At 42.0% G+C, this 12,027-nt stretch overlaps 1 protein-coding gene across 4 annotated transcripts in view; it reads left to right on the forward strand.

Annotated features, from left to right (window-relative positions):
- SLC44A5 (solute carrier family 44 member 5) overlaps window positions 1–12,027 on the forward strand; it is a 204,363-nt gene that overhangs the window by 90,750 nt on the left and 101,586 nt on the right. The window lies entirely within an intron of this gene.

Raw genomic sequence — 12,027 nt, forward strand, 5'->3', positions numbered from 1 at the left:
ACAGATATATGTGTGTTTCAGTGAAGAAATTCCTATAATGCTGAAGCATACTTTTGTCAAGGAATTTGATTGTGTGTTTGGCTTTTAATGTATTTAGTGTTTCTTATGTAAACAGTTATATTCCATAATGGATTTGTGGCAAAGTTTAGAAAAAGAAAAACAAGACAGGCTGAGTGCTGATGTACTGCTCTGTGCCCCAGTAAGCATGGTGACTTTGGTGGTGAGCTGTAGTCCTTGGAAGAAATTTGCAGTAGTGCAGTGGCTTTATTTTTGTTAATCATGTCACTGTCGGATAACATTCCCCAGTTTGTTTGATTGCTGGAGAAGAAAATCTTCATTTGAGTTAGAGATCATTTTCTGGAGCACTTTGTCTATTTTTATCCTCTTGCCTATAAATTAGAAGGTATTGACTTTCATTGTAGAAGTATTGTGGAGATCGCTTACACTCAGATGTGATCCACAAATGTATATATCTTCCAAGGTGCATTTTCTTTGCACCAAATCAGAATCTATGCGGGTATGCTGTAGCTAATCCAACTGAAGCCTATTACCATATGGGTGTACTGTTAATAGAGATGATCTTGTTTGTAGAAAGTAGCCCACTTGCTGGTACACATTGTATTGTATCTTGCCCCACTGGCTATGCTATCAAACAGTTCCACTGAATACAGACATCCTGAGAGCACAGGAAATTGCCCCTATTAACAAGCTTCATCAGTACAATGTAGGCCAAATGGAGGAATGTCTATAAGCAAAGTAAATCCCTACTGGAAATTCATTATGCCTTTGAAAACCTGGCCTGCTCCTATTTTCAGGGGCTGAGAAATCTTGCCTGCCTGCCTGATAGGTGGGGATGGGTTGGAGGACAGACCTGTTAAATATATTTATTAAGGGCTAGATCTTGGCTGATGTGTCAGTACAGAGGAGGAAGGGAGAGAAAGGCCTCATTTCCCATGCAAACACCCAACATCTGGGTTCCAGCTTCTGGGAGAGGCAGAGACAGAGCAAGGGTTGATCACCTGGTACCCTACCCCAGCAGGTGGGTGGGGATTGGGCAGCTCCTAGTGGGTGGGGGGAGGAGGGTGAGTAATCTGTACCTAGTAAAGCAGGGGGTACAGATTTTCCCCTTTCTAAGTCCCATTTCCTTTTGCTGGGATGCTCTTGGGTAGTGGACACTGCCCTTTACAGAGGCCAATAAACTTGGTCTAGTATCTTGTAGGTAGTAAGCCACAGTGTGCTGGTATGTAGTAAAGTTACAGGTTCTAAATCATACCAGAAAGAAGTTATTTTTTTAAATGTTTAATCTATGGAAGGCCTTATGCCGCAAACTGAGGCAATGCAGAGTGCAGGCCTCTACACAGCACAAGTTATCGGGTTTCTTCTCAATTTGTCCTTACCTTCTGTTCTGGGCTCACTCTTGGTTTAAGTGGCCTATGTGTGACAACATAACCTGTGTCCTGTACTCGCTAGCAGTATTACTACATACACAGCGACTCCAGAGCTATAAGCTGCCAGAGTTCTTTTGTGGTAAAAATTATATTTTAGGGGTTTACTGAGGTGGAAGAGAACAAACAGAGTCATGGGGTCTGCTGTGTTTATTGTACTGGGCCTGTGAATATTTTGATAAGGTTTTTCTGATATGAGGCTTGAGACCAAAGTCTGAATTTAGTTAATGAGTAAAGGCAGCTTTTAAAATATATTTCTTTGAGCTCCTGTCTAACCATGGCCCTTTGTATTTAGCTTTTATTTTGTTAAAATTTCCCAAGAACTTGAGTGTTTATTACAAAAAATAAAATTAACTTCACAGTTTCCAGGGTATATATTGGGGTACAGAAGGACAGAAAAAAGCAACAAATAGAGAAAAATAAGAATATTGAAAGTCAAAGCAGGTTAATTCTGGGCTTTATTTCATGAACTGTGCATTAACAGTACATATACGTATGCATATGCATCTGTATCTTTCACTACATTGCTTTACTTAAACAGACAGCCTTGCATTTATACTTGGACTAATGTATTATTAACATAAAGACATCTACTTAAAGTAATGGATTGGATTTTCTTAGTATAATTAGTGCTTTTCAGGTACTTGACTGGTTCAAAATTGTGTGGAAATTGGTAAAATCTGAAAAATACTATTTGTAAAACCTGGGGACTTTTTGGTAAAAATGAAAACGAAGGGCCTTATTTTTAGTCTGAACTGCACCAAAATGGGCACAACAGGTTTGTCTTGTCACATAGTCTCTCCTCCTTCACCTGGAGAATTCCCTCGCAAAACTTCCCTATTTGTTGCTCCTCTTCACTAGCCAGGGACATCTCCTTGGGAACGGTGTGCTGCATATTGTTCCTGCAACATAGTTAAGCCGACCTAAATCCTAGCTGCCACCTCTTGGGGAGTTGGCTTAATCACAGTGATGGGAGAACCTCTCCTGTCAGCATAGGTAATGTCTATACTGAAGCACTGACATTAAACTGATGGTTTCTAATTCAGCTTTGGTTGTAGAGCACTGCGGGATGCTCAGTGAATAATGTTCTGTACAGCAGAATTGTAGTAGCAGCTTGCAGTGCAGTGCTCCCCATAGTCAACAGAAATATACGAGACACTCACATTGACACAGTGCTGTATCTGTAACTTGGCACGTCAGTGGGTTTGTTATAACACGTGACTGGGCTCACAGTGTTGAGCACATGTTCTGATGAATAATGAATATTGCCTACATGCAGCAGATATTTTTTCAAACTTGAACATTTTGACTAATTTAAAAGCTAAACGAGCAGATGGCGTCAGTCCATGCTAGACCAGCTTTCCCCTCCACAAGATTTGTAGAGAATGGTGGGAACCAGCTAATATATTTCCCCCAAGACTGGGGGAAACTTTGGAAAGGGGGGAAAAAAGGTTAAATAGTAAATTTCATTGTTGTTGCTCCTTTGCCAAGACAAAGCACATTTGGGAGCTTTGTTGGTCAGGTGCCCGTTTAGAGCAGAAGTTGGTGACATGAAGTCAGAGAAATTCTGCTAAGAAAACACCTATGTATAAAATATAGGAATCTGGTTCCCTTGACTAGCAGTGCCAGCAAACTGCACATGGGCAGCTCTCTTCTGCAGGAACGGCAGATTAGGCACTACTGCCTTGTTCCAAGAAGCAGCTGCCTTGGCCCCCATCTCTCTCCGAGACGCACACAAAACTCAAACAGAATCCAACTGCTTAAACATACTCTGGGCCCATTTTTCTCCTGCTGCCTCTTCACTTTACACCTAGTAAACTGCAAGTCCAAGGCTCCCCTCAAATGATGAATGGTCTGGAACAGGTGGCAGGCCATTAGCCCTCCTTTTGTGTATCCACATCTGCAAAACAAAGACGGCTCAGGCTATGTTTACAGTAAAGGTGTGCTGGGATAGCTATGCTGATAGCATGGTGTAGTACATTCCTAGTGTAGGTGCAGTTTATACCAGCAGAAAAATGCTTTTGCCAGTATAGCTTATGCTACTTCCCCGTGAGCAAAATAAGCTATAATGCACTAATATGCTGGTATAACTGTGTCTACATTAGGGCTTCTTCCAATATAGAAATATCTTAAAAATCACCCCCCCTAGTGATTTTCCGATATCAGCAAAAGTTTCTAGTGTAGAGCTGGCCTCAGAAAGGTCTAACAGACCATACAAAGAAGAGTGCTCTAACTCATGCAGTAGTACCCTTAACAACAGTTAAGGGCAGTTGCTGTGTGGCATCTCAAACTTTCTATGGATAGTTTCATGCTGTGGGCTTATGTATCAATGATCTCTAGTGTGGGAGCCATTAGTATCTTTCACCATAACATTATTACTTTGCAGCTTGACACTGCAAGGTGCTGATCACCCTTTCCTCCCTGGTGGGAAAAGAGGTACTGTCCGTCATGGAAGATATTTTTTTTATTATTTCCAGCATGATCATATTTTATGAATACTTTATAAACCCAGATAATATTAATTCAGAGGTTTTAATGGAAATGCGGATGGAATCCTAACTTTATCTTCAAAAAGGAAGTTTGAAATCTGCCGTTTGCAGTGCCAGTCAGGCTTTTTAAATGCAAATGCAGCTGAGCTTTTAAAGTTTGGACTCTTTGTTTGTGGAAAGAGCTCTGAGATACTTGAGTGAACAATACTGTGGATATGTAGCTTACAACATGCTGTTATGAAATGATTGACGAGAATGAGGCAGAACTGAACAAACAGTTTTCAAAGATGGCAGATTTACTGGCCCTGAGTCTGAAGAGTGGGGTCCATACAAAACCTCATTGCTTACATGATTTTAGACAATGTTCAAAAAGAGAATATTTACACATATGCATACACATGGCCAGCTCCTCAGTTGGTGTAGATTGGCATAGCTCCATTGACTATACATATGTATTATGTAATACAAATGTGCGTGTAAATAATTCATTCCTTTTCGCTCCACAGCTAAAATCATATGGACATAATGGTTGTAAATGTGAGCACTGCATGGGCTTGATGCTGCTTCTTAGTTATTTTATTAAGGTAGATGACTTATTTCTCTGTCACTTAGAGGGATGTCATTGCTTATGGCTTAACTTACTGTAAGTGTTGTTTATTATAGGTGGGGTTTAACTTTCAGACTTGCCTTTATTATCTTCTGTATTACCTCTTTTCGCTGCCACTGAGTCATAGAATCATAGAATATCAGAGTTGGAAGGGACCTCAAGAGGTCATCTAGTCCAACCCCCTGCTCAAAGCAGGACCAATTCCCAGCTAAATCATCCCAGCCAGGGCTTTGTCAAGCCGGGCCTTAAAAACCTCCAAGGAAGGAGACTCCACCACCTCCCTAGGTAACGCATTCCAGTGTTTCACCACCTTCCTAGTGAAATAGTTTTTCCTGATATCCAACCTGGACCTCCCGCACTGCAACTTGAGACCATTGCTCCTTGTTCTGTCATCTGCCACCACTGAGAACAGCCGAGCTCCATCCTCTTTGGAACCCCCCTTCAGGTAGTTGAAGGCTGCTATCAAATCCCCCCTCATTCTTCTCTTCTGGAGACTAAACAATCCCAGTTCCCTCAGCCTCTCCTCATAAGTCATGTGCTCCAGACTCCTAATCATTTTTGTTGCCCTCCACTGGACTCTTTCCAATTTTTCCACATCCTTCTTGTAGTGTGGGGCCCAAAACTGGACACAGTATTCCAGATGAGGCCTCACCAATGTCGAATAAAGGGGAACGATCACGTCCCTCGATCTGCTGGCAATGCCCCTACTTATACAGCCCAAAATGCCGTTAGCCTTCTTGGCAACAAGAGCACACTGTTGACTCATATCCAGCTTCTCGTCCACTGTGACCCCTAGGTCCTTTTCTGCAGAACTGCTACCTAGCCATTCGGTCCCTAGTCTGTAGCAGTGCATGGGATTCTTCCGTCCTAAGTGCAGGACTCTACACTTGTCCTTGTTGAACCTCATCAGGTTTTTTTCGGCCCAATCCTCTAATTTGTCTAGGTCCCTCTGTATCCGATCCCTACCCTGTAGTGTATCTACCACGCCTCCTAGTTTAGTGTCATCTGCAAACTTGCTGAGAGTGCAGTCCACACCATCCTCCAGATCATTAATAAAGATATTAAACAAAACCGGCCCCAGGACCGACCCTTGGGGCACTCCGCTTGAAACCGGCTGCCAACTAGACATGGAGCCATTGATCACTACCCGTTGAGCCCGACGATCTAGCCAGCTTTCTATCCACCTTACAGTCCATTCATCCAGCCCATACTTCTTTAACTTGGCGGCAAGAATACTGTGGGAGACCGTATCAAAAGCTTTGCTAAAGTCAAGGAATAACACATCCACTGCTTTCCCCTCATCCACAGAGCCAGTTATCTCATCATAGAAGGCAATTAGGTTAGTCAGGCACGACTTCCCCTTCGTGAATCCATGCTGACTGTTCCTGATCACTTTCCTCTCCTCTAAATGTTTCATAATTGTTTCCTTGAGGACCTGCTCCATGATTTTTCCAGGGACTGAGGTGAGGCTGACTGGCCTGTAGTTCCCCGGATCCTCCTTCTTCCCTTTTTTAAAGATGGGCACTACATTAGCCTTTTTCCAGTCATCTGGGACCTCCCCCGATCGCCATGAGTTTTCAAAAATAATGGCTAATGGCTCTGCAATCTCACCCGCCAACTCCTTTAGCACCCTCGGATGCAGCGCATCCGGCCCCATGGACTTGTGCACATCCAGTTTTTCTAAATAGTCCCGAACCACTTCTTTCTCCACAGAGGGTTGGTCACCTTCTCCCCATGCTGTACTGCCCAGTGCAGCAATCTGGGAGCTGACCTTGTGCGTGAAGACAGAGGCAAAAAAATCATTGAGTACATTAGCTTTTTCCACATCCTTGGTCACTAGGTTGCCTCCCTCATTCAGTAAGGGGCCCACACTTTCCTTGATTTTTTTTCTTGTTGCTAACATACCTGAAGAAACCCTTCTTGTTACTCTTAACATCTCTTGCTAACTGCAACTCCAAGTGTGATTTGGCCTTCCTGATTTCACTCCTGCACGCATGAGCAATATTTTTATACTCCTCCCTGGTCATTTGTCCAATCTTCCACTTCTTGTAAGCTTCTTTTTTGCGTTTAAGATCAGCAAGGATTTCACTGTTTAGCCAAGCTGGTCGCCTGCCATATTTACTATTCTTTCTACACATCGGGATGGTTTGTTCCTGCAACCTCAATAAGGATTCTTTAAAATACAGCCAGCTCTCCTGGACCCCTTTGCCCTTCATGATGTTCTCCCAGGGGATCCTGCCCATCTGTTCCCTGAGGGAGTCAAAGTCTGCTTTTCTGAAGTCCAGGGTCCGTATTCTGCTGCTCTCCTTTCTTCCTTGTGTCAGGATCCTGAACTCGACCATCTCATGGTCACTGCCTCCCAGGTTCCCATCCACTTTTGCTTCCCCTACTAGTTCTTCCCTGTTTGTGAGCAGCAGGTCAAGAAAAGCTTTGCCCCTAGTTGGTTCCTCCAGCACTTGCACCAGGAAATTGTCCCCTACACTATCCAAAAATTTCCTGGATTGCCTGTGCACCGCTGTATTGCTCTCCCAGCAGATATCAGGGTGATTAAAGTCTCCCATGAGAACCAGGGCCTGGGATCTAGCAACTTCTGCTAGTTGCCAGAAGAAAGCCTCGTCCACCTCATCCCCCTGGTCTGGTGGTCTATAGCAGACTCCAACCACGACATCGCCCTTGTTGCTCACACTTCTCAACTTTATCCAGAGACTCTCAGGTTTTTCTGCAGTTTCATACCGGAGCTCTGAGCAGTCATACTCCTCTCTTACATACAATGCAACTCCCCCACCTTTTCTGCCCTGCCTGTCCTTCCTGTACAGTTTATATCCATCCATGACAGTACTCCAGTCATGTGAGTTATCCCACCAAGTCTCTGTTATTCCAATCACATCATAGTTCATCGATCGTCCCTCTTTCTCAGCATGAGACAGGAGTCCTCCCCTCTTGCGCTCTCCTGCTTGTGCTTCCTCCCAGGATCCCATTTCCCCACTTACCTCAGGGCTTTGGTCTCCTTCCCCCGGTGAACCTAGTTTAAAGCCCTCCTCACTAGGTTAGCCAGCCTGCTGGCGAAGATGCTCTTCCCTCTCTTTGTTAGGTGGAGCCCGTCTCTGCCTAGCACTCCTTCTTCTTGGAACACCATCCCATGGTTGAAGAATCCAAAGCCTTCTCTCCGACACCACCTGCGTAGCCATTCGTTGACTTCCACGATTCGACGGTCTCTACCCCGGCCTTTTCCTCTGACAGTCCCTCTGACACTGACATTCTCTGTGTTGGAACTTTGGTTGTAGTGCTGCTCTGTCCGACTAAGTGTCACAGGCAACCAAGTAAAGACTATTTGACATGCGGCACCAGAAATGTGCACCATCCTACATTTCCTTTCTATAATACCTGTTGCAGAAACAGTGATGTTTTCAGGGGTCTTTTATTTTACATCTTTTCTGAATTGTTGAGAGAGGCAGAACTGAGAAACCGGTTTAATTTAGTTCTCATCATTAACCTGTAGAAGATAGGAGATTTCAGGAAAGTTATCATCACTGGTCACAGAACTGCTTTGCGAACTTGTGATAAATTGACTTATCCTAAGCATTTTTCTTTAGTGGCTCATTTGCATATAGGTGTAAATGGAAGAGTTTTACTTTTAGCATAGTTATTTTAAAAGCGGCCCTAAAAACAAGTAAGCTAGGTGAACAAACTGCCTATTGAGCTCACATTTTCCCCCTCAATAGTTTCTTATGTTATTGCCAACACATTACATCGCAAGAGGTACACCGGAAACCACTAGCTTTGCTATGCTTGGGATGACTAAAAGATGCTATTTACGTACCGGTTTGCACCAGTGAAATTAGCATTTGCTATATATGCTAGTTTTAAAAACATTGTTAATAATAAAAATAGTCTCTAAAATGAGATCTAGTCATGTTACATTAACTTTTTTTGGTAGAATAAAAATATAGATGACATACGTTTAATATTGGGTTTCTTAGGATCTGTCCCCTTAAAAGCAGGCTCAGGAGTTGTGTGTGTGCTTATTTTAGGGTAGAATTTGGCCGAAAGTTAAAACAAAAATTTCTAAACATAGGTCATACAGAACAACAATCAATACTGTTATAGTGCTTATTAGGAAATAATGTTGTTTTGCACCTCCAAATCCACACAGAATGTCTCCATTTATACCCATATGTGTTCCCCTCATAGATCAACAATGAGTCAGCTTTACTTATTTGGAGAAAGAATAAAATTACCTGCTCCAAAAGCTCATGCCCTTGCATATTGGTAGAATCATTATCATTTTTAAATACAACTGTAAGGTTCTCTATATTTAAAAAACAAAATATTGACTGCAAAACATACCTCTCTCTTCAGTAATATGAACTGAAATGTATATGGTTTTCCCTGTATTAACAGTGGCTACTTCTTTCATTTTCTATGTATTCTCAACTGACAGTAAAGCAAGAAGTCACTGTAAACATGTATAAGTCTGCAATTATTATTGAAGTCTTACATAGTGTGACAGACCCAGACCAGTGGGGTACAGGAGTCTGGTAGAGGGCAAATATACTGGTCACTGGATGAGTAGTTTTCTGTTCCCAGAGTGACCAGAGCAGGGACTGCACTAGGGTAATCAGGAACCTGCTAGAACCAGTTAAGGCAGGCAGGCTAATTAGGACACCTGGAGCCAATTAAAAAGGAGCTGCTATAATCAATTAAGGCAGGCTAATCAGGGCACCTGGGTTTTAAAAGGAGCTCACTTCAGTTTGTGGTGTGAGTGTGAGGAGCTGGGAGCAAGAGGGGCAAGGAGCTGAGAGTGAGAGGGTGTGCTGCTGGAGGACTGAGGAGCACAAGCGTTATCAGACACCAGGAGGAAGGTCCTGTGGTGAGAATAAGGAAGGTGTTTGGAGGAGGCCATGGGAAAGTAGCCTAGGGAGTTGTAGCTGTCATGCAGCTGTTACAGGAGGCACTATTGACAGCTGCAGTCCACAGGGCCCTGGGCTGGAACCCGGAGTAGAGGGCGGGCCCAGGTTCCCCCCAAACCTCCCAATTGACCTGGACTGTGGGTTCTTCCAGAGGGGAAGGTCTCTGGGCTGTTCCCCAACCCACATGGTAAATCTCTGAGGCAAGAAAATCTGCCAATAAGCACGGGACCCACCAAGATAGAGGAGGAACTTTGACACAATAGGTATATATGTATTCTTTGAAATATACAAACAATTCACAATGTCTCTTTTGGAAATCCCTAATCTCTATACTGACAAAAGTTACCCACTAGAAACTTCTGAATGAAACCAGCAGACTTTGGGTGTGCTTCATACTCAGCAGACTAGGGTAGCTTCAATGGGCCTAGTGACAGTCACAATAGTAAGTACCTACCCCTGAAGCAAGGGCCTCAAGGACTGGACCATGTGACAGAATGTATACAATCTAATGCAATGGGAAGGGCTGTTCTGTAATTGGGGCATGAGAATTTTCTCATAATGACTTGTATACAACAGTGTCTACACTATCCCCATACCGACGAGTGGTTGTTGACTGAAGTGCTACATCTCTCGTGGAGATGGAGTACAGAAGTTGATTTTACAAGCCCATTGGGTTGGCGGAAGGGACTCGGTAGTGTAGACGCAGGTTGAGTTAATAATGTATAACGCGGTTTATATCAACCTAACTTTGTAGTGTAGACCAGGCCTCCGAGTATATTGTCTCACTCTTCTCTCATAATCAGCCGTGCCATACAGAGGTGCCTAAATTTGGGGTTTAGGATGATGCTTTACCTCTTTGGATCTGGGCCTTGAGAGTTGAAGTTGTCAGGTAGATTTGACAAGGGCACTAATTGAAGTTATTACTAATGTTTCACATGGCTAATTTACATCCGAAATGGGAAGTCAACCAACAGAATTATTACAAATCTTCTTAAAATTTTTGTTAAAGAACATAGCAGTTAAAATTAACTCTGGATGAAATATAATGTTGGGTTAAAATAGTACTGGTAACTTTTTTAGCTGTTAAATTAAAACATTGGAAAACAGAAAAATGCCTTCTCTTATGGTGCTGTTTTGGAGAAGGTGTATAAACTTGGGGATTGGTAAGCTGTTTTGAAGATACAAACTGCTTATATCAGGTATTCCGGCAGAGAGAGAGAGAGAGAGGAAAGTACAATTAAAAGTCTAACTGTGTAGTTTATTTGGGAAAGAAATTTTGAGAAGACAGTCATGAATCTTATGTACATTTTTTTCATTTGTATGAAGCAGACCTGTTTGGCACATGTATATAATCTTATTGTAATGGATAAGATAGATATGGGAATTTGTGCTGTAGTAATATATATATTGATAGTATTGTGTACAAAAGTTGTATTTTGCTTCTTTCTTCATGGGAAAAAATTAGTAGTAATGTATTTTAAAATATATTTTAACATTTTTAGAGAGAAGTAGGTAATCTTTCAGATAGCACAAGACCAGGCTGCTTGGGGATTTTGGGTTCCCATTATGTCTTGGAGTGGCTGAGCCTCAGGTAATCAAGACAGGTACTTATAGAGGGAGGAGAAGCAAAGAGAGACCAGGAAAGCTAGCAGAACTGCTTTTGTAGGAATTTTCTACTGACCTTAATAGACAATGAGATCCTTTCTAGATAATGTTTCAGTGGCCCTATAGAATTCTATGGCAGGGATATGATTTTCTATTAGAATTTATAGAGTGGTTTGCAAATTTCTTGATATAGATCTTATTATCTATTAAATTCTGTGGGTTTTAGAATTAATTTTGTAGAAGCTTATTTAGTATCTATAGAACTTTGTTGAGTTCATTCCTATGAAATTCTATAGGGTTTTTTTTTGTTTGTTTTGTTTTGGGTGGGGGAGGGAATGAGAGGAGGAAAGAAGTCCAGGGAAATTGGTACATTCAGAATGAGCCTTGATAAAATAGTAGTGAACCAGTAGAAAAGAGAAAGTTTTGGAGGTCATGAGAAAGATGCTAAATTTTTCAGTGAGAGATTTTAAATTAAGGTTTTTCATGCCTCTTTTTTTCGTTGAAGAATGTTCATTTTTGGTTTCTTTCTAATAACACACTCCCTCTTCCAAACCCTCTGGGGTTTATTATGAGTTTAATGAACAAAACCACAACTTCAGCAAAAGCAAATTTTCTGCTTAATTTGAAACCTGAATTAATCTGCAAAATACCAGGTATCAAATGGTTTTGGTTTTTTTGTGGTTTCTTTTACTGAGCTTGGGCAGGGGAAGGAGTTGTAAAGAAAGCATTTTATTTCAAACGAACACTTGCAATTATATTCTCAGTGGGTAGTTTTAGGAATAAATAGCTACACGCCCAAAAGGAATTGAAACCGCATTGAACATTTTCTCTCTTATGAAGTATGAATCTAGAAGAAACACATTGGGAAGAGTGCCCTGTTTAAAATAATTGCAGAAATGGCCACATATAACTTCTTTAAAAATCACTCTACTTTCCTTATTTTAGCCAGATGTATTTTATAACATATGCTC

The sequence above is a fragment of the Malaclemys terrapin genome, chromosome 8 (assembly GCF_027887155.1).
Source record: "Malaclemys terrapin pileata isolate rMalTer1 chromosome 8, rMalTer1.hap1, whole genome shotgun sequence".
Classification (NCBI taxonomy): Eukaryota; Metazoa; Chordata; order Testudines; family Emydidae; genus Malaclemys; species Malaclemys terrapin.